At 36.4% G+C, this 23,731-nt stretch overlaps 1 long non-coding RNA gene across 1 annotated transcript in view; it reads left to right on the top strand.

The window, feature by feature from the left end:
* Positions 1-6,682: 6,682 nt before the first annotated feature.
* Positions 6,683-23,731, top strand: part of LOC134759283 (uncharacterized) — a 53,293-nt gene continuing 36,244 nt past the window's right edge. Inside the window, exon 1 of the long non-coding RNA XR_010135376.1 lies at positions 6,683-6,750. This is a non-coding gene — a long non-coding RNA (uncharacterized lncRNA). The remainder of the gene's footprint in view (positions 6,751-23,731) is intronic.

Genomic DNA, 23,731 nt, shown 5'->3' with positions numbered 1-23,731 from the left:
ATTATTTTCACCTGAGTTCTTCCTGTCTACTCAGGGTTTTTCTTTACTTTCTTTTTTATTTTTTTTCTATCCTTCCACTTAAGCCAGATTCTAACTTGACACTTTCAAATATTTTTCAGAAGGTAGAAATTTGGCATTGCTTATTTGATTGGACTAGGTGCCAGGTGAAATACAGGATGCCCAGTTAAATTTGAATTTCAGATAAAGAATAATTATTTAGTATAAATATGTTGCAAACATTGTCCCAACTATTGCATGGGACATGTTTATATTTTTAAAGTATTTGTTATTTTACTGAAATTCAAATTTAACTGGGCTTCCTGTAGTTTTATTTGCTAAATCTGGTAACCCTGGTTTAAGTGTCTCTCTCCCTCTCCCCACCCCAGATTATATTTGGGGTGGGAAAATGATCAGGGACTGGAATCTAGAAGTGTTGGATTTGTTATTTAACTTCCCTGAGCCTTGATTTTCACATTTGAAAAATGAGGGTGTAGATCTAGATGTTCTCTCCATTCATTTCCAACTCTAAAATGTATACATTAAACGTACCTTGTTTGAGAATGTTCTTGACATAGCCAAAAATACCTCACAGTTGAGAGATGCTGATCGGATCTGTCTCTTTCAAGAGAGTGATAGCAGAGAGGTTGGGCAATTTCCACTCTGAGTCCTGTTTGTGGCCAGATTCTCTGAGGTAACGGAGAGATTCCTGAGCGGCTAGGAGTGCAAATCACATTTTATGGCTGTTTCGGAATTTGGCAGCCAAGAGAATCTGAACTAGACTTAGAAGTTACGAGTATTTCCCATAGTGTCGGCGTGCGGAGGAAAGACAAATCGAGTATTACATGGCAGTGTCAGCCACATGATATGCTGGATACATCATGTTTACTTCCAGAAACATGCACCCAGCTTCCATGGCCCAACAGAGATGACTCACCTCATGTGACTGGCTTTGGAGATTTCATATTTTAATACACTGAGCAATTTCCATGCATGAGTCGAATAGCACCACTTCAAATTTATAGCTGGGAGGCGGTGCAATGCAGTAGCAAGTTCACAAGCTTTGAAGTCAGTCGGGGTGGAGTGCCAATCCTAATTCCACCCATACTACTATGTGACCTTCAGCAAGTCACTTTATCATTATGTGTAGCACATGGAATGGCTCAGGTTTAATGAGTGCTTACCATGTTCCAGTGCTACATGATTTTTTTGCTCACTTCAAAAACCCTTACCATTTCTCTAAAAGATAGGTAATATTATAAATTACAATTACAACATAATTTTCTCATATAGTTTTATATTTTCAATTATGAATGAAGAAACTCAAGAGAGGTATAAAATCTGGCCAAGGTCACATGGAATGGAGGAGTGAAGCCAGGACTTGAAATCAAGTCTTATCTGTCCAAAATTCATGTTCTTTCCATTGCACTCATTGTCTCACACCTACAAATTTTCTTTTTCCCATGAGGGTTTTCTATCTCCACATATTCCTCTTTTCTGGTGGTGTTGTAAGTACTCAAGGATGTCATATAAATAAAGCCGACAGCACAGTTCTGGCACATGTTAAATTGTTATTTTTATACTCTCTTCATTTGACAATGATTAGTAATCATAGTTAACACTAACTGGAAGACATAAGATGTACGATTCAAGATATTTGCTTTCTTCCCCAAGTCAAATGGTCTGGCCACATAAAACCACTCCAACTTAGGGAGCAAGAATCTCAAGGTTTGAGGAAACTTCTCAACACATCTAAAATAGTACAATGTTGTTATTTTAGATAAGGTGTAGACAGACCATGGCCTCTGAGCCAAACCTGGCAAGCCACCTGTTTTTGGAAATAAGCATTCTTTGGAGAACAGCCATGCTTGCTTGTTCATGTGTTGCCTATGGTTGCTTTCAGGCTGTAACAATGGAGTTGAGTGGTTGCAATATGACCCATGAAGCATAAACTATTTACTATGTGGGCCTGTAGAGAAAATATTTTCCAACTCCTGTTGTAGATCATACCAAATCAGCAACTGCAATAATTGGAAAGCTTAGAAAGAAACTGGGCTTCAGCATCAGCTGGGGAGGGAATATTACAGTTATTTAATGCCCTGAGGATCCATATGGAGGGTAAGCATAACTGTGAACCGAGCCAGTACATCCTTATGTGACTAATTTCCAAATGTACATGAATGCTATTGTGATAGATAAAATTAAAAATTACTTAAAGACTGTATTAAATTCATACGCACTTTGGGTCATTTGACCAACAAATAATAATTTCTGCCATGAAAGGGTCTCTAGAATTATTATTTTTTTTTTTTTACAAAGAAGGCCTAATGATGTAACAGGATGCATCTTAGCCATCCTAAGAAGTAAACCCAGCAAATTTTAAAACAGTGCTTGAACAGTGTTTTTTGTATTCCAACAATGACTAAAGGTGAACAGTTAGAAATAATTCTTAGACATTTGCTTTTTTAAAAAAGATATAGCAAGTTATTTAAGATCTACAGGGTGCCTCCCTTTGCAATTGAATACATTTTTAGAGATTTCCTGAAGTCGATGAAATGGAGTTGCTGTTTTGTTATTTGTCTTGCTGTTTAATAATGTTGGATTCAGTCATTTTGATAATTCAGATTGATCTTCACCCCTTAAGCAGAAATGAATAGTTTATAGCTCTCATAGATTTTTGTGTGTTTTACTGTTGCTCTTGTTCATTTTGTTTACTTTTCCATAGGTTCAGATTTTTTATTTTTATTTTTTTGCTGTAAGTGACAGGAAAACCAACTCAAAATGGATTAAGGTAAAAACAGAAATTAATTGGCTCATAAAACTCAAAAGTACACAGGTACAGCTGCCTTCAGGTGTGGCTTGATTCAGGGTTCAAACAGTGACAGTAGCATCTGGCTCTTGGCTTTGCTTCCTGTGGGTTGGTTCCATTTCAAGCTCTGTGAATTTCCATCATGTCCCTCAGAGCTTTAAGGTGGCTACAGATGCAGGCTTCACACTCATACTCTGCCAATTACAATAGTAGAGAAAGAAACCTTCCTTTCCCTAGAAACACCAGCTAACCTCTCTTCACACTGACTCTAATCCCCAAACCAATCCAAGAGACAAAACAGGCTGGCTGGTTTAAGGCAATCCAGATGTATCCTTAGAGCAGGACTTGTGTCAACCCCATCCAAGCCATGTTGGCTGAAAGTGGAGGAGAGGGAATTACTCAAAGGAATCAGAGTACTATTTCTGGATGCAAAGGGACAGGGAGGAGAGGGATGACTTGTATGAGGAAGAGGTGAGCAATCTATATTCTCTACAACTCTGAAGCAGCTTTTGTGCTCCCGGAATTTGTTTAAGTTTTGAGTTACACAGAGTAAGTAGAACTTTGTAGTCAAAGGTATGCATTTGGGAATCAGACTCCTGAAGTTCAAATTCCAGCTCCCCTTGCTTATTAGCTGTATGATCTTGGGCAATTTAATCTCTCTGTGCTTAGTTTCCTTCTCTATAAAAGGAAGATAAAAATACCTTATTTACAGGGTTGTCATGAGGACTAAATGAGTAAATATTCATGAAACATTTTGAACAGTGGCCTATAGTAAACACTGGATATGTGTTTTACTATTGTTATCATATTTTGGTTGGAAGTTGAAAGATAAGTCAATTATGGACAGTTGATTTTGTGTTTCTGGTCAGGCTATCTGCAGCTATTTCATTTTCTAATGCAATAAATGATATGATAGGACTGCTTCCCCTTAGCACTGGTTCCTTTCATATGAATCAGGATAGATTAGGTTATGCTGTAATAACAAGCAATACCCAAATCCTCAAAGTCTTCAAACAACAAAGGATTATTTCACAATACTAGATGTCTGCCACAGGTCATCTAGGAGCTTTGCTCTACATTGTTGTTATTCTCACTTTGGAGACCCAGATAACAGAGCAGTCACAATCCATAGTGCTATTGATCTCCTTGGGAGAGGGAAAGATATGTAGCAGAGAAATAGAGTCTTAATGCTTCTTCTATTAAATAACACACATCACTTCTGATTCACATTCTATTGAAAAAAGCAAGTCACGTGGTCATAAGTAGGCGGTACAGTACAGTCCTATCGTGTGCCAGAAAAAAAACAGAATATCTGTCAACAGTCCTAATGCCCACCACACAATGTATTGACATGTATACTTACAAGTGCCATGTCCTCAGGGCATGTACAAACTTCATGAGAAATTTAAGTCTTGTGGCTTTTCTCGTAGTATCTAGTCCTCTGAACAGTGGGTCTTTAATCAATATTGTTCAACGTTAACCAATCATATCCTGAGTCAATGGACCACTCAGATTCTTCTCTTGTCTAGAAAAGGGAATGAGAGATAGGAATTCAGGTAAAACAAAACTGTGCTAAAAAAAACATACAGTTCTGTAATCTTTGTTTCTTTATCTTTAAAATTAGAATATAATAATATCTATATACAAAGGTTCTATAAGAATTAAATGAGATAATGTTTATGAAGTTTTTAGTTCAGTTTCTGGTGCATAGTAAATGCTCAACGTATGATAGCTAGCCTAGACCTTGGGAAATACATCAGCTTTAGACTATTTTCCTTCTTCGTTTCCTATTATTAACCATGGAAACAAAGATCATGGGTATTTGTACAGCCAATCATTCACTGCTTATGAAGTGGTCCTTGTGAATGAGGATGGAGAGATTTTATCCTTTGAGGTATCTGGCTGGTAGGCAAAGGTAGGTTAGAGGGACTATTTTTGAGGAGGCAAGAGAACTTACCACAGCTGAGGAAGTAGGCTAGGTGCCAGAGCCAGCTTCATAGATGTGTGACCCATGCAGTCACACAGGGCTCCACAATTGGTTCGTAAACAAAAAACCCCACATTTTAATTTTGCATGGGGCCCCAAAAATTATGTAACCAGGCCTGTCAGGTGCAAATAATTCCACAGAATCTCCAGTTTCTCCTACCCTTTCCCTGACCTACCCCTCAATTCCCTGATGAGAACTAGCAGTGATGATAACAGATGTGGGAAGCCATAGCCTCAAGGAACACCTAAAAGTAGAGAAGAACCAGTACTCACTTGCCCACAGTGAGAACAGGGTCATTTCAGGGATCTTGGGGTCATGGCAGATGAAAGGGTATGGCTGATTTCAGGCACATTGCATTGCTATTGAAGCTGTTCCAGCATGGCAGGAAAGGAGAAGGGTAGACCTATATGTTACATAGAACAGGGCCATCATACTTGGGGCCTGAAACAATGAGTTTTGGCTAAAAGTTGCTCATCTAGGAGTGAAACTGAGGGATGCCTGTCTTCCTCCCACCTAGGAAAACTATTGCAGGGCTCCATAAAAGCAGCAAGGATCAGGACCAACAGGCTTTTGGTTTAGAGACCTCAGCAGGTGCTAGTCCAGGGTGGGAGGTGAGAACCAAAGAGCCCAGGAAACCTACAGAATGATTGAGGTCAGCACACTTGCAGCTTTAGGGTCTGGCTCCCTCATGTGGGACATTAGACAAACCACTGGAAAATTCTTGGGGTTCTAGAACTTGTCACAGACTGGGGACATCAGAGACAAAAGATATTCTTGAGGTTTTTACCCTTATGAAATACGTGAAACATTTTAGAGTGTGCAAAAAAGAACACAAAACAGAATCATGTACCCATAATCAGATTTGACACATTCTGACATTTTGACATATTTGTTTTAGTCTCTTTTTTTTTAAGATAAGAATTTCTAAACAGTAGAAGCCTTCTTGTATCCCTTATCTATCTCCTTTCCTTCCTTCTTTTTCTAGATGAAGTGGTGGTATGGCTTCTATGTTTATTACAAATTCAGGTGTTAATAAATAATATATAGTAGTAGTTTCAAGGTTTTCAAATTTACATCAGTGGCAATATACGGTATATATCCTTTGGCTACTCAGTATTTTGATATATGTTTGACATATATCAGTGTTGATAGGTAAAGATCTAGTGCATTCATTTAACATTTTAATTGATCGATAGCGTATCACTAAATGAATGAATATGCTATAATTTATTTGTCTATATTTGTATATCATATATGTATACAAGTACATATATATAATATGTAATTATATTTTAGTGTGTTTATCAGATATAATGGTATCCTCCTTTTGTTTCTCACTTTAAAGATAATATTTCTAAAGTTTCAGCACTAAGTATTGTTTGCCAGAAGTTTTTCACATATACTCTCTATTGTGTTGACAAAATTTCCTGAAATTTCTAGTTTGTTAGTAGTTATTGTTTTACTAAATGCTTTTTTTGCATCTAATGAGATAATCATATCAATTTTCTCTTTTAATCTGTTAACATAGTGAATTTCTCTGCTAGGTTTTTAAGGCAGACACTACTTGCTGACTATAAAATAATTATTCTTCCCCATTTCTCTTGCTAACAGAATGTTGATTTTGTTCAGGGCATCAGTGGTGGAAGCTAATTATAATTATATTTTCACTGCTTTTACAACCTCCCTTTCAGCTACAGGTGGCATTCTGGCCAGTCTGGCCGATGATCTGTTAAGTGGAATTCTGCCAGGAAGACTCCAGGAAAAATAAAAGAGAAAAACATGGCAGATGGAACCCTTCACCCATCCTCCTTTTTCCTTTTTCTAACCTTTGTCTAACGTCAGAGCTGCCAGCAGTCCCTGTATAAGCATGGGTAAAAGAGTAAAGAATAATCACTCCTGATACTGGTGAGCCACTGAACAAATACCGGCCACTGACTACCTCCAGATTTCTTTTTATGTGAGTAAAATAAATGCCTACTTGTGCAAGCCATTTTAAACAAGTTTCCTGTTGCTTGAACTTGGACATCTTTCTAACTGACAACATTTCCATGATAACCATGTTTTTCTATTGTTGAAATAGATACTACTTGTTCACCATGTATTTTAAATACAATATTGTATTTATTCTGCTAATATATTATTTAAGTTTTTTGCACCTGTATTCATTGGTGAGTGAGATCCATAATCTTCCCACTAAATGCTTTTTTGTCTAGTTTTGATAGACTCATAACAGTGGATGGGCAGCTTTTCTTCTCAGTCTAATTTCTGGAATAATTCGTATAAAGCTTATGTGTCAATATTAAAGACACCTGTCTGGGTCTGATACTTTCTTTTGGTGAATAAAGTTCTCATTGTTAATTTAGGTTCTTCACTTATTAGATGTACATTACAATAATCTGTTTCTTCTTGATTTAACTTTGGTAATAACTCATGGTTTTTTTAAAGTAAATTATCTGCTTTATGTAAGATTGCAATAGTACTGGAATAGAGTTGCTCATATTTTCTTATGGTCTTACCATCTTCAATGCATCTAAAGTTATCCTCTTTTTTCATTCCTAATATTGTTTGTCTATGTACTGTTTCTTTTCCCCATGATCAATCTTGTCAGTTTATATATTGCATTAGTCTTTACAAAGACTCAGCTTTTAACTTTCATTTCTTCTCTTCTTTTTTTGTTTTCTATGTTATTATTTTCTGCACTTACTGTTTCTTTCCATTTACTTCAAGTGTGCAATACTGTTTTCATCTACCTCCTTGAGCTGATTGCTTTACTCATTTTCAATATTTCCTGTTTTAAAATGTGTGCATTTAAGACTACAATATTCCCTTTAAGTCCTTTTCTAGCTGCATCCTGACAGTTTAGATATGTAGTGATTTCACTGTCATTCAGTTCCAAGCATGTCACAAATTCCCTTAAGATTTCTATATTAACCCATGAATTATTTACAAGAAGGACTTTATGTTTCCAACTATTTGGGATTCGTCCTTCTTTTTATAGTTGATTGTTGATGTTTTTGCATCATACAGTGTGGACTACAGGATAATAATTCTTCAGTATCTGTTGAGATTCCTTTGCCAAGGATACTACTCAATTTTTGTGTATACAAGTGGTCTCAAGAAGAAAACATATTCTCCTTTGAGTACGGGATTACATATGTCAATCAGATCAAAGTTGTTGATTGTGTTGTTTGCATTTTCTGTATGCCTAATTGATTTTTGTTCACTCCACTTACCAATTTCTAGAGGGTATAATTCAAACATCTTTATTATGATACTGTATTTGTCTAGTTCTTTCTTTATGTATTTCGAAACTGTATTTTTAGAGCACTCAGAAACAAGATGGTTCTATCTCTATTGTTAAAAAGAATTTAATGATCAAAAAAGATCATCTTCATTTTCTTCCTGAAAGACTATTTTATCCAATGATAATATCATAGTACCAGACTGCTTTTTAAGTGTATTTTTAAAAGCGTATGCTGTAAAAATCCTAACATTTTATTAAAAGACAGTGTGTGCATAATGTAAGTTTCCACCCTACTCCTGTCCCCTTTCCCTTGGTTTCCCTTCTCAGAAGTAAACTGTTGTGTTTGTATGTACCTTTTTTTTTTAATTTCAATGAAAATGTAATTATATTGGAGTTTTTGTGAATTTATCTGTTCATTTTTCAGAAGTGCTAATTCTTTTGTTTGCTGCATTCACTGGCTCTATGGTACTTTCATTTCATTAAAAAAATTTTATTGTGAGCTCATCTTTTTATGGGATTCTTGTTGCTTGATTTTGTAAGTAGAAATCTGTGAGTACTGTGTTGTAAAAATGTTTCTAAAGAACTCATCGCAAATGACAAGGTATTTGTGACTGCCATGGTCTCAGGAAAGCTCTCTTAGAAATCTTTTCCTTCAACAAGCATTTTGTATTAGAATGTTGCTGTCTTCAACTTCTAACCCTCTACCTGCCACTTTGATCTTGCCAAAAAGAAGGGTCTTAAATTCTACTTAAATGATAATTAAACTGGGCATAGAGTTCTAGGTTCATAGCTATTTTCCTTTAGTACTTTGAATATATTATTCCACTCTCCCCTGTTGAATTTACCCTTCAGAAACTTTTTTTTTTCGGCAAAACAAAAATCTCCTAATTTCCCTATGTTTTTTTTATTTTTATTTTTTTTGACAGGGTCTTCCTCTGTCACCCAGGCTGCAGTTCAGTGGCACAATCTTGGCTCACAGCAGTCTCGACCTCCTGGGCTCAAGCAATCCTCCCACCTCAGCCTTCCAAGTAGCTGGGACTACAGGTGAACACAACCACGCCTGGCTAATTTTTTTGTATTTTTGGTAGAGTTGGGGTTTAGCCATGTTGGCCAGGCTGGTCTTGAACTCCTGAGCTCAGGCGATCCACCCTCCTTAGCCTCCCAAAGTGCTGAGATTACAGGAGCCTATGTTATCTTTTCTGAATCTCAGAGTCTCTCAAAATCCTCTAAATGCTAAGATCTTTGAGTCTATGATTGACAAAACTATATTTTTAACAGATGTACAATATTAGTTGGGAAGCAATAATATTATCATTTTCCAAGCCAGTTTAGAGACTCCACTTTCAGCACCTAGGGACTGTATCTCACTTTTTTAAAAAAGTAGCAATGGTGCCAACATCTTGGCCTTTTTAGAAGTTTTTCAAGTTGCAGTCAGGAAAAGCTCTTATCAATAAGATAGATGGTCAAGTTGTGTTGAAAGATGACTGCAAAGTACTGAAACATTATTTTGTGAGCTCCATAAATAGTCTCCAAGGACATGACTTAAAGATAACTTCAAAAAATATTCTAAACAATGGCATAACTCTTAGAAGAAGCATATAAATTCTCATTTGGTGAGCTAGTTCTTTGTTAGGCAAGCATTGTCCTATAGTAACAGGGTTTGATAACATTAGTTTCAACATTGATAACAAGCTATAACAGTCAGACAGTTTATACTCCAACTTCATCGTATGTATGTCCTTGGGCAGATCATTAAACTTGTTGATATTAGTTTCTTATATAGTAAAATGAGAATAATTATACTTAGAGTTTGTGCCTGAAAAATGCCTTAAAGAATTCATTATGAGAAATAAGTGGAATCCCTAAAAATTTCAAAAAATTTGATTTTATGTATTCTGAATGCTAACACTGACTTATCCCAAAAGAACACCAAAACTCATAATAATGGACATAATTTCTTCAATGGTTGATATTGATTAGCATTATACAACTAACAAGTTATTAGTTTCATCAATTGTTTTAAAATTTTGCCATTTTTTCTAGTTAAATTCTTTCATAGCCGTTGTACACTATATTCATAAGATTACACTAATACAAAACACACATAGTAATGTTTAAGTAATTCACATTTAATGCGTAAAAAATAAACAAAGGCATAGCTGTACAAAAAGAAATCATGAACCAAATTATGTTACGGATTTATGGAATTGCCTGGGATACTAAACCAGAGCTTTCTGGGAGGAGAACTTCATGTGATCCAACTTTAGAAGAGTACAGATGTGATGGTAGCTCCCCTTCCAACCCTCAGCACTTTGTGAGCTATGCAGCATTCAGGTCAGTCTTTGTCAATGCAAATAACATACATACTTCACATTCTAGAACAAGGATATTAAATGAAATGGATCCAGAAGTTGAGACATTATACATCCCAAATGGGCTTATCTCTGGGTACAACCATAATGAGATAAATACTATATTTAGCTACTATATTTAGCACATGCCTAACACATAGAAAGTGTTCAATAAATAACAATGGTGTTATCATATTGCCATGGTTTTGCTAACACATCTTTCCTATTATTCTAGTCAAGTTTTTATATTTGATTCTATAAAACACCTCATTTTTTATACCTTGTCACTTACAATTGAGTTCATGTTTAAATGGTTCTTATTCTGTTTTCCCGATGAATTTTTAATTTTATTTCTATCTTCTTCTACATGTTCCCATCCCCATCACTCCATGAAAAAAAGTCTATTTGGAAGGATGAGTAATTGGCTGTGGCTTCAGCAAGAGTCAATATGTCATTAAGCGCTTACATTTCCAAAAGAAGATACATCAGTAAGAAGTTAAAAGACAATATTTTGTAGAATGAAAGTTTACTGCTTAAGAAATTTTCTTTGATGGCTTGAGTTTTTCTCTAGAGAAAAAGTAGTCAAAACTCATTATATTTACAACAGATTTATAGTTGTTGCCATATTCAAATTTTCTCTCCAAGGTTTCTTTAACATGATTTTCTCTTCTTTAAGTGACCTTTGTCCCAAAACTCAGAGCCAGCATATAATGAGCATGAGACCCTGTTGTCAGTGGAACTGTGACAAAGCAGCGTCAGAGATTTTAATGAGAAGAGAAAATACCAGGAGAAAAAAGTAAGGGTAGAGTCCAATGTTCATTTAGATCAAATTAAGTAAAAATATTTACCTTAAGAGCAGTGCAGGATCAAATCTTCATTTCCCTGGTACAAGAGCTACTCTTTAAACATGCCTGAGTCAAATCACATGGAAATGAGAACAATAACTCTTTTTATTCTTCTTCCTCTCCAGTCTACCAAACAGAATAATGAATAAGCCACCAAGTGCCACCAACGGTGCATGCTTCGTGATTTTTACATACAGGCACCATTCTTCTTGAAGGGAGCAAATTCAGGCTGATTCACTGGTAAATCACATGTTGATGATTTTGGCTTTGCATGCTGGATTTTAACATTTGGGTGCTGCCACCAGACACATGCTGTCTGATATAGAGCAGCCGCAGGTGTCACAAGGTGAACTAAAACATATGAGCGTCACTAAGAAAACACGCATGTGTCTTTGCTTTCTTAGGGAACCCATCTGCAAAACTTCACTCTTCAATCTTCCCTTTTGCTCAGCGGTGACAACATAGGCACTAGAATCTTTCTAAAACAATCTTCAGAATATAACTTTCCCCCAGGGACAAGTGGCCCTGGATATTAACCAGAGCTTTAAATTAAATATAATTGATGATAGTAGTGAATAGGAAAAAATACAGATTTGCCTATAAAGAACAAATAATATTCCTGTTTTCAAACACCCCAACTTTTTAAAAAGAACCATTCCTTACTATATCTTATTCATATGTGTGGAAAACTTTTTTTAAGTTTAAAATAAGAGAATAATACATATTTTATTATTGTGTTGGTTTAGATGATTTGTGTTCAAAATACGTTAAAATGATGTTTTTAAAGCTGCTGGTAATTTCTAAAAGGTCACAGAGAGATATATACAAAAAGATAAAATTTGCCACTAGGGAATTAGTACATCAAAAAGGAAACTGTATACATTCAGTTATTTTTAAGACACAATCACTGTCTCAATTGAATTACCTGGTGATTAACAGAAAAATATTTTAGAGGGCAGATAAGGCAGTCTTGATACTGATTGCATCAAGCAGATTGTTAGAGAGGTGGGAGATAAAAGTGAATATGGAGTTTCAACATTGTGACCCTAACGTTTGATAGTCAGATAAGACTGTCCACTCTACAGGAAGTGAAATACAACAAAGCATGATTAGATCACAATGTTCAAGGAGAGATCTCACTTTTGTTTTTTTTATGATGCAAGAATAAAAGCATTGTTTGCTCTCTCAGATGATAGGCACTTCACTAAGTGTGAAAATAAAGAACTAAAGCTGTCTACTTTTATGTCTTACCTAATTTCTTCCATGGTATGTGAAAACAAATGAAGAGAGACTGAAAAAGCTATAACTTTACTCATGTATTTTGTAAACATTTAACAATTTACAAAATCTTTTTATGATCATCAGCTGGTTTGATTCTCATCACAACCCTGATAGATAAACTGGCTAAGATTATTATTATTTCCACTTTATAAAATGAGGAAAACTGCTTAAAGAGGTTAGGTGATTTGTCCAAAATCAAGTTATCAGTGTTTGAGCCAAGACTCTGACTTTGTCTTGTAAATGTGCAGCAAGGACATTTTCTCCCCCAACTCACATTCTCTTTTCTTTTTCTTCCTCACTTGACTCAGTTTTTTTTTCTTTTTTGCTTGTTTTTGTTTTTTTCTTTTTTGAGATGGAGTCTTGCTCTGTTGCCCAGGATAAGGCTAAAATGCAGTGGCATGATCTCGGCTCACAGCAACCTCCACCTCCTAGGTTCAAGCGTTTCTCCTGCCTCAGCCTCTCTAGTAGCTGGGATTACAGGTGCCCACCACTGTGGCAGGCTGATTTGTTCTGTTTTGTTTTGTTTTGTATTTTTAGTAGAAATGGGGTTTCACCATCTTGGCAAGGCTGGTCTCGAACTCCTGACCTCGTGATCCACCTGTCTCAGCCTCGCAAAGTGCTGGGATTACAGGCGTGAGCCACCGTGCCCAGCCTTGACTCAGTTTTTGACTCAGTCACTGTGGTGATCATCAAGTCCTATGTTAGCAAACAATTTTTTTATTGCAGCAGATTCAGGAAGCTTTTAGCCAATATAACTAATGTCAGTCTGGTTTAAGATTTACATCAAAGGAATAGTAAAAACTTCTCTTTCCCATTCCTATTTTTGTCTCGGACAAGCATATATCCAATGTATGTGATAATTTGTGATATGTACGTATGGTCTGGCAAGAAAAGCATCAAATGTGCTGTCATTTGTGCACTATAGAAAAACAATTTGAAATACTTATGATAGTCCTTTGCAAAATATAGCAAATTCCTTATTTCCTGATGAAGTCTGCTTTAGAGTAACATCTTGAGTATGCTATAGGCCTAATAACCACACAGCAAAAAAGACAAGAGAGAGGAAAGGAGGATCTTTGAATTTCTCTATGCTCTAATTATCATGTTGGGAAATCAGGATGTCGCTTTCTTATTTTCTTTGTTTGTTTTAGCTTAACAATGCATTTAAATGAAAATCCATTAAATAAACCAATTTCATAGCAGAAATAATAGCATTTTTTCAGCAGAGTTCATGATCTTACTAGTCAAGACACAAGATCTCACTTTTTATAAACAAACTGTGTATCAGCCTGCAGAGAGATAGAAATGAATGATGCAAATTCATAGCACATAGTTGTGGGAGAATAGTTAAGGGCAATTTATTCCCACAGTTTCTTTTCAAATAAATTCCCATTCTTTATGTAAATACCCAAGAGGCAAGGTTAGTTGATAAGTTACAGAGCAGGAACCACTTCTCCAATCAAAATGGGAAGGCATTTCTGAAGCCCTGAATGACATGGGGTTGCATTAGGTAATTGAAGAATTGATAAGCAGAGAGCCCTGGCAGATAAATTGTAAAGGTTTGGTGCACTTTCACTTGTTTGTGATAAAGTCTAAAGCAAAGATGTTGTGGAAATGGAAATAATCAAGATAACAATAATGAAAATAGCTAATGTGTACAGAGCACCTGCTCTGTGTCAGAAACTGGGCTTTCAGAGGAAGCACCTACATGAATTATATAATTATTCACTGCATGGATTAGGGTATTGAGGCTTAGCAAGGTGAGGTGACTTTCAAGATCACAGTGGTAAATGATTTAGCTCAAGCTTGTCCAACCCATAGCCAGCAGGCCACATGCAGCCCAGGACAGCTTTGAATGTGGCCCAACAGAAATTTGTAAACTTTCTTGAAACATTATGAGATTTTTTTTTTTTTTTGCAATTTTTCAAGCTTATCAGCTATTGTTAGTGTTAGTGTATTTTATGTGTGGCACAAGGCAAATCTTCTCCTAATGTAGCCCAGGGAAGCCAAAAGACTGGACACCCTTAGTTTAGCTGTAGTCCCAACTCAGCTCAGGAAAGAGTTTTAGAGGAAAAATCAGGTGCTCTGGCTCCAGTTTTAGCTCCTTTGCTAATTCTATGGTTTGGATAATTCACATGACTTTCGTGCACTTTAGTTTCCTCACTGCTAATATTATAAGCTCAGTAATTCCTAATCTGTAGTAGACAAACTCCTGAGGTGGGGAAGGAGCAAGCAATGTGCTTGGAGTTCATTGCAAGTGATCCACTGACTAAATAAATCATGTGTTTTGCTTATATATGTGTTCCTATTTTACAGGTGTGTAGGTTTGTTTTGGGGATATCAAAATAAACTTAAAAATTATTTCTGGATTCATAGATTCATTGTCATGATTATGTTCTCAAACAGTAAACTAAAAAAGTTTATTATTAAGTTGGGACTCTCAAAAATATTTTTACATCAAAATTGGGCCTCTGTTTCTTCAAAGGTAAGAAATCATAAGTCAAGGTCATATCTCAAAACCCTTCCAGTTGTAAATTTCAATGATTACAAGAGACAATTTAAATGACTTATTAATTTTTAAAAGTTGCAGGAGCAATGCATTTAGATTACCTTTTCCCCAGTCATACAATGTACTTATGTGTTGCTTTTTTTTTTTTTTCCTGGCAGAAATGGTGACTGCCCTGAATGTTTTGTTGAGATAGTCTTTGAAAAGCAGAAGCTGGTAGATTTAGCAATGGCTGTTCCTTTGAAGTCTGAAGTCTCAGTGATTTTTCTCGTAAATTGTCAATTTCCTATTGAAATTGGTGATCAGTTTGGTAAACCTTAGGAACTCTTAGATTTTTTCTAGGTTAGATGCTTGAAGACCATTGATAGTTAAATCAGAAATCAGCCATGTCGTGTTTCAGTAGATGGAAATCCTCTCATTCTGCCCACTGAGAATAGTGTGGATGATTTTTAACTACTTCAAATGGGTAAGGGCTGCACCTACAGTCCTGATGATTGTAGAAACAACTGCTACTGGAATGTTGTCCTTGAAGGTTTCAGATGGCTGTTCCAACCACGTTGGTGGCCTTTCTTAGGAATAAGTTGCACAATTCTCCTTTTGTTCATATGATACAAAACAAGCTAATTCTAATCAGGCATCTAACCTCCGCTTGCTCATGGTGGGATAGCAAATGGTTACAAAACTTCTCAGGACAAATTGGACATGTGGATGAAAATATTTGACTCAGCAGTTTTTCTCCTAAGAATTTGTCACACATGCCAAAAAATCATGTATTTACAAAGTATTTACAGTTAAAGATGTTTACCTTCCTGTTACTTATGAGAAATTGAAAACGATATAAATGGACAAAAATAGAGGTTTGATTACCTAAACTATGTTACATCTGTGTAGAAATACTACATAGCTATTACAAATTTTTGTAGAACAAATTTAATGACAATAAAAGATATGAAGTTAATAAAGGCAAGTAGGTTACAGATATGTATGTAAAGTATGATTTCCCTGAAATTTTAAACTTGTTTAAAAACATATTGATGATTTTGTTTGCTTTGATTTTTTTACAATATAAAACCTGACATGGCATTTGAAAGTAGAGCTTAGGATATATCATAGGCTTCTTCTTCTTTTTTTTTTTTTTTTTTTTTGAGATGAAGTCTCGCTCTGTTGCCCAGGCTGGAGTGCAATGGTGCCATCTCAGCTCACCGCAACTTCCGCGTCCTGGGTTCAAGCGATTCTCTTGTCTCAGCCTCCCAAGTAGCTGGGATTATAGGCGCCTGCCACTATGTTTGGTTAATTTTTTTGTATTTTTAGTAGGGACAGGTTTTCACCATGTTGGCCAGGCTGGTCTCGAAATCCTGACTTCAGGTGATCCACCTGCCTTGGCCTCCCAAAGTGCTGGATCACAGGCATGAGTCACCACACCCGGCCTAGGCTTCTTTTTTCCTTCCTTCTTTCCTTCTTTCCTTCCTTCCTTCCTTCCTTCCTTCCTTCCTTCCTTCCTTCCTTCCTTCCTTCCCTCCTTCCCTCCCTCCCTCCCTCCCTCTTTCTTTCTTTCTTTCTTTCTTTCTTTCTTTCTTTCTTTCTTTCTTTCTTTCTTTCTTTCTTTCCTTCTTTCTTTCTTTCTTTCTTCTTTCTTTGTCTTTCTTTCTTTCTAACTCTGGGACTTGTAGTTAGAGTATCTGCCTGGAAACTTTTCTCTCCTGTTATTATGTTACTGGTTAACAGATCTCTTCTCTAAGCACCTTTCAGAGATCCCCACTCAGACTCAATCAGGTTATTCTGTTTTATTGTGGTCACAGCCATGTGAAGTTACCTTATTCACTTTTTTGTACATTTAATTATCATTTGTTTCTCTCAAAAGAATGTAATATCCATGAGAACTGAGGCCTGTCCACCCTATTTCCTGCTATGTCCCTGACACTTGGAACCATGACACATAATAGGTGCTCAGTATTTGTCAAATGAATGATTTCATAAGTGTATGAATCACATTTCTGTCTTTTCTGGTGGGCGTTTGGGATTCTTTGATTCTAACTTAGAGAGAAATCATGATATCTTGATATTCATCAGAAATAAGTGTATCTACTAATAACTGTCAAACACTTCCAGTCACCTCTGTTATCTCTGTTATTCACTTGACAATCATTAATTGAGTCTCTACCATGTGCTTATGATTATGCTAGGAGCAGACAGAGATATGAAATAAGAATTAGATGAGTTTTTGGCTCTCAGGAGGCCCATGGTTAATGGGACATACAGATATACAACATATGGTGGGATGGATCACTAACATATGGTGAGATAAGAAGAAAGAAAGGGGTCAGCAGGATGCTATGAGAACAAAGTAGGAGAAGTGATGAAACACCTTGCCAATGTGGAAGACTTCATGGAGGTGAGCTGGAAAGATATTCCAGGCAGAGGGAAGGGGATGTGTTTTGTCATCATGCCATGTTCCCAGAAGAATGAGCAGCTCAGTGTGATAGACGTAGGTGAAGAGATGAGGCTGGCTGTTCAGGCAAAAGACTTATTGAGGCCATCCCTGTGCCAAGCTAAGTAGCGTAGCCTTTATAATAGGGAATGACAAAGAGTTCTAAGCATGAAGATTTCACAACAGGTAAAGCTCATTTAAAATTCGTAGGAGTTTCAATTACTTGGGAAAGAACATTCTGCATTTAGTGGGCATTATCCTTGATTCTTTCTTTTTTCTTACGCCTATATGCCACATATAATGACTAAGCCCTATAACTTGAGCTCCAACATATATCTCTAATAGTCTTATCTATTTCCTTTCATCTTAATTCCCCCTGTTAAGGCAATAATACCTCTTGCTTGGACTATTGCAGTAGTCTCCTAGTTGGTCTTCTCATTTAAATCTTGTTTCTCTTCAATCTATTGTCCACATGGCAGCCAGGGTCATCTTCTAAAATCACGAACAAAACCATGCCACTCCCCTGCTTAAAACACCACCCACTGTCCTTTGTATAAAATTCAAACTCCCTCAAATGGGGAGGGATCCAGCCTCTGCTGATTATTCCAGTCTATTTTGAATCTCTCCATTACCCAATAGAGAATAGGCAAATTTGGCCTCCTTTCCATGCCTCAAATACACCAAACTTTTCCTGGCCATAAAGTCTTTACAAGGTGTTTCATCTGCCTGAAATGCTTTTTCACCTACTTCACCTAGTTGGTTCTTTGTCATTTTCAGTTAACAGCTTAAACTTTATCACATTCCCTAATTACTCCATCAAAGTAGTTTCCCCCTTCCTGTGGTAGCCAGCCTCCAAGGTGGTCCTCAATGATCCCCACCTCCTGGTATTCATGCCGTTGTTTAGTCCCCGTATCAGTGTCCAAGGGCTGTCATAACAAGTTACCACAAACCAAATGGCTCAAAACAACAGAAATTTATTTTATCACAGTTCTGGAAGCTAGAAGCGCAAAATAAAAGTGTTGGCAAGACCATACTTCCTCCAATGGCTTTAGGGAAGAGTTCTTCCTTGCTGCTTGTAGCTGATGGCCGCCTACAATCCTTGACACTCTTTGGTTGGTAGATGCATGCCTGTAGTCTCTGCCTCTATGTTCACATGGCTCTCTTCCCTGTGTGTCTGTCTCCAAGTCTCTCTCTTCTTATAAGAACACCAACCATTGGACTTAAGGCCCACCATATCCAGTATGACCTCATCTTAACTTGATTACGTCTGCAAACACTTTGCTTCCAAATAAGATCACATTCACAGGTGCTGGGGAGAAACCTCCTGTCAACATCTGGCACCAACTTGCTAGTCACATAAGTGAGCCATCCAAGCTGATCCTCCAACTTTTAGTAAGCCTTCAGTTGATGGTACCTCAAACCATCATCTTCACTGCAACTTCCTAATAGATCTTGAGCCAGAATCATCAACCAAAGCAAGTTCTGAATTCCTGGCCCATAGAAACTTTGATATAATAAATGCTTATTCTTTTAAGCCACAGCAGTGGAAAATTAATACACCTCTTATTTTCTGTTTTATGCTCATTATAAAACATGTATTTAATAAATATTGGCTATTATTATTGTTAAATTATTTAGAAAAAATATCTTAGGTATCATATCATTTAAATCTATTTATGATTCATCCTTCCTCAGTTATAACTGCAAAATACTATAATGTCTAAAGGCCCCTAGAAAGAAATAACTTTCTTGCTAGATTAGTAAAAGAAGACCTACCACTCATTACAAAGAAACAAACCACAGACACACACACAAACATGAATGAATCTCAAAAACGCTCAGCAACACAAGCCAGACACAAAAGAGCACATGCTACATGAGTCTATTTATATAAAACTCTAGAAAGAGACACATCTAATGTAGAGGGACAGAAAGCAGATCAGTGCTTACTTGGAGCTGGGGGTGAAGTGGTAGATTGGCTGCAAGGAGGTACAAGAGAACCTTTCAAGGTGACAGAGATGTTCCATACATTGATTGGTGTGGTCATATGGGTGTACACATTTTCCAGAACTCATCAAACTGTGTCCTTAAAATGCATGCATTTATAATATGTAAATTGTATCTCAATTCAGTTGATAAAAAAAGTACAATTTTTTTGATCGTTCATTGAACCAAGTGCTTTACATAATTATCTATAGTAAAAAAGCAATAGCCTCATTTTTGGAAAATGGAAATTGATCCTCAGATTAAATGACTTCTTCAAAGTCACACAGTCTTAGGTCCAAACATTTTGCTTGTTTAAAAATGCTTTGTTAAAGTTAAAAAAAATATATGTTATCTAATTCAGGAACGGCAAACACCTAATATTTTCAGGAGCTTAGTATTAAAAGTATATAGGAGGGGGCCAGAGATAAAGCAATAGTGGAAAGTTGGGACTTTTTTTTTCCTTGGAAGTTGAGGGACTAGCCAAATAAATCATGTCCCAGAGTCACAGTCAACCTTTGAATATTCTACAGGTATGGAACCTGAAACTAAAGAGATTAATTAACTTGCCTGTGGTCACCCAGCTACCAAATAGCAGATTTCTTGGGGACAGAACCAAGTTGATGTAGGTGAAATAGGAAAAAAGATGAAAAATAGAAAGTCAAATACTTAAAACCCCACTATGTAAGAGATTATTACACTTATGTATTTATTTAATTCAAAAATTTGGTAGAATACGTAGTGTAGCTCATCTGAGTTTTCATGACTGACTCATTTTCCTGTTCATTTTTCATTTCTCAAAGTATTTATTGAGCCATCATTGCATGCAGAATAGTAGGCTTGGAGACCTACCATCCAGTGTGCTAAGTGTACCATCCTCCTTGAGTTATCCACCTCAGCTCCCATGAGCATCCGCAAGTCAAGCAACTGTTTTTATGACTTTTGTCCTGACTGTACATGTAGAACCTTGTTCCACTTTCCTTGTCTCCAATTATCTGTAATACACACTTTAGACTTTATTATATCCCTGTATAATGCTGTCTGGTCCAATAATTGTTTTAAATGTGTATGTCTTATCTTCCAACGTAATTTATAAAGAACTTATCCATGTAACCAAATACCACCTGGACCCCAAAAACCATTGAAATAGAAATTAACAAAATGAGAAATTTCTGAGCAGTGTAAATGTAAATATTTTAAATGCCTTAATAGTCCCATAGTGCATAGCACAAGGTTAGGCACATGGAAAACTCTCCATCAATTCTTATCAATTGATTATCCTGGTGTCAGAAGATGTCTTAGGTTATATTCCCCAGAAGCCCAACCTGAGATAAGGATTTGAGGGCAAGTAGTTAATTTGGGATGTGATCCCTGGAAGTGTTGATGGGGACACGAGGAAGTGAGACAAGGAAGGAAAGAAAGTGAAGACCAGGACTGTTCATTCCTGTGTGGGTAATTGGAGTTCAGTTCCACTGGGGACTTCTGGAAAAAGTCTGTTGAATACACCTTTGAGTTGTCTGGCCTGAGGGATATTTATCTACCAATTTCCATTCATCACTGGTTGAGAGCTGTTCTTTGGGCATTAATTTCCCAGGGCCCCTGTGCAAGTGGAGCCTGCTGTAGTGGTCAGGGAAAGCACCTTCAGTAAGTACCAGGTGCCTCAGTAAGACTTCACTGGTGTGCACGGGAGTGAGGGGTTCTAACACGACATGTCAGGGCACTAACAGCTTCTGCTACATAGCACATTTCAATCAAAGGAAAGTTTTTTCATGGAAACATTTATTTAGTGCCAACATTGTGATATACTCTGGAATACAAAATAAATAAAACATGTTCCTTGTCTGCTAGGAACTTAGATCTGTTACTTCTCATTGAAGAACAAGGACAAAAGAAGAGAAAGAAGAAGGAAGAAGTAAGGGAAAATAGCCCAGCCTCCATTCCCATTCAATCTATACTCTCTGATGAAAATTTGATGCTGCTCTGCCTACCAATTCATTATAGTCATCATTACTAAATAGCCATCATGTTTAATGGCTGGTAGTCACTATGAGAGTGGCATGGAGTCAGACAAGAGTTTAGAAGAGCGAGGAGGTATCTTTGTTCACCTCTGGTCCCTAGTGTGTTCCAGGCCTGCTTCATTGAAATTTCTGCATCAATATTTCATTAACTCATACCAAGCATGCAACATGACTTTCTGTGCAAATTAAACTAATATTTGAAATGAAGAAAAACAATCATGGGAGGGGTAGTCACTTACCACAAGGACTCTGCAAAGAAGTTACACGGAAAAGGCAGCTGTATTTTTGTGCTTTTGCCATAAAATGGAGCAGACAGTCTGTTCTGTAAAGTACTATAATTATAAAGCAATTTGCCACCTCTAATGGGAGGACTTTCTTTCATAAAATATTAACTAAATATAATATCGGTGCAATAGGTTAGAAACAGTCTTAGTTTCTCCATAAAAAGTCAATTTGTAACCACTGTGAATGTCTTCTTCAAGATGATGGTAACCAGAAACATCCTCTGTGCCCATCGTCACTTGGCCTTGAATTAAGCACAACACATTTCTCCTGTCCTCCCTCGCTAATTTGAGGCTAAGTGCTTTTCCCTGTAAACATGTTAATTTGCAATGCTGTTCTGTCTTCTCACCGAGTACTTCTCAACGGAATGCACTGCTGTTGCCCAGGCAGTTTTGTTGTGATAATGGTGGCCCCAAAGTCTAAACTGTCAACAAATGAAAAAACTCAAAGCTAAGTTGAAGACACAGTTTGCAAAACTCAAACCTCTTTGTACTGTTGAATTACCTGTGTCTTTTGAAATCATGGAAAGAGACAGTTCTTCTTGTGAGATTGATGTTCTCCAGGCAGGGTTGTTGTCCAGACTGCAAATGCAGGCAGAGATGCCTGGAGTTACCAACTCAGATTTTGCAGGCAAAGGCAAAGGCTCTGGTTGCAAGGAGACAAACAAACAAACAAACAAAAACAACTTTTTTTTCTTTTCTTTTCTACTTACATATTTCCTTATATTCAGGAACTGTTTTTCCTATGCAGCTTGGTTATTATCCTTTTCCATCCGGAGGTAGCAAACCCTCTCTAACTATTAGCCAATTTGTTTTCTAAGGAAAAGAGGCAATCCAAAGTGAAAAGTGAAGATGTTTGTCTCCCAGTATTATTTCAAGCCACTGTGCTATTCTTCACTGACTTCTCAAATTGGAAAGAGAGAGAAAAAAACACACCAAAAACAAAACAAAACAAAACAAAAATCAAATCCCCAAACACTGTTGTTTTTAAAACCATCTTCATTAGACATAACATAGAAAATCCATATTTGCTTATTTGGAAATTGCCTAAGGGCTGCATCCATTTCCATACATTCCTTTGTTGATCTACAAGTCTTAAATGGATCATCAAACTCTATTAATTGTAGTCAGCAAAATCCTTTTAGTTTTCTCATTCTTAGGAGTCTTGAAATTTAGCCAGAAAGTTTTCAAAGAGGATATTTGTTATAGTAAGACCCAGGAACAGAAACATTTATTAGATAAATTCTGAATGAAAGCTGGAAGTAGAACTCTGGCCATATGTTCCCCTCCAGGGATGTGAATATTTTGCTATAGGTTGGTTGACAGTTGCTATATGTTCTGAATGAGTGAATGAGTCCATGAATTTAATCAAATATTCATATTTAAATCTTGGAATTTTTTAAAGCACGTTGCAAACGGGTATTATAGCATAATCTAATATTTAATATATATTTTATGTATTTAATTATTATTATATTGAACATATTTTTCTTTACTATATATGCCACAAGTGTTTATTTGTGTCTATATATGTGTGTGTGTGTATATATATATATATATATATAGTGAAAAAAAGTCTAGAGGGGTATACAGAAATATACAACATGATAAAAGTGATTCTTTCTGGGAGATGGGATTCAGTGGTGGGCTTCCTTTTAGATGTGAAAATGGAAAAAAAATTTAGTCGTGAACTATTTCAGATCGCCAGGAATAGAATACAGACCACCATAAGAAACACTCACAGAACCACCTCTCAGCTTTATCAAATCTTAACATTATGTCATATTTTGTGTCATGTCATTTTTTAAAAGGAAATTAACATTTCAGACATAATAAAGACTCTTCATTTTTTCACATCGTGTGTTTCTATAATATTTGAATTTTAAGTAATAAACATATTTATGATCAGCAAAAAAGCAGTAACAACTTTAAAATACATGTCAGCCAGGTCAAACTGAAGAGAAGAGGGTTCTCTCTCTTTCCAAAAAGTTTTTCCAAATC

The sequence above is a fragment of the Gorilla gorilla genome, chromosome 9 (genome assembly GCF_029281585.2).
Source record: "Gorilla gorilla gorilla isolate KB3781 chromosome 9, NHGRI_mGorGor1-v2.1_pri, whole genome shotgun sequence".
Classification (NCBI taxonomy): Eukaryota; Metazoa; Chordata; class Mammalia; order Primates; family Hominidae; genus Gorilla; species Gorilla gorilla.
This window is presented reverse-complemented; position numbering and strand designations above follow the sequence as displayed.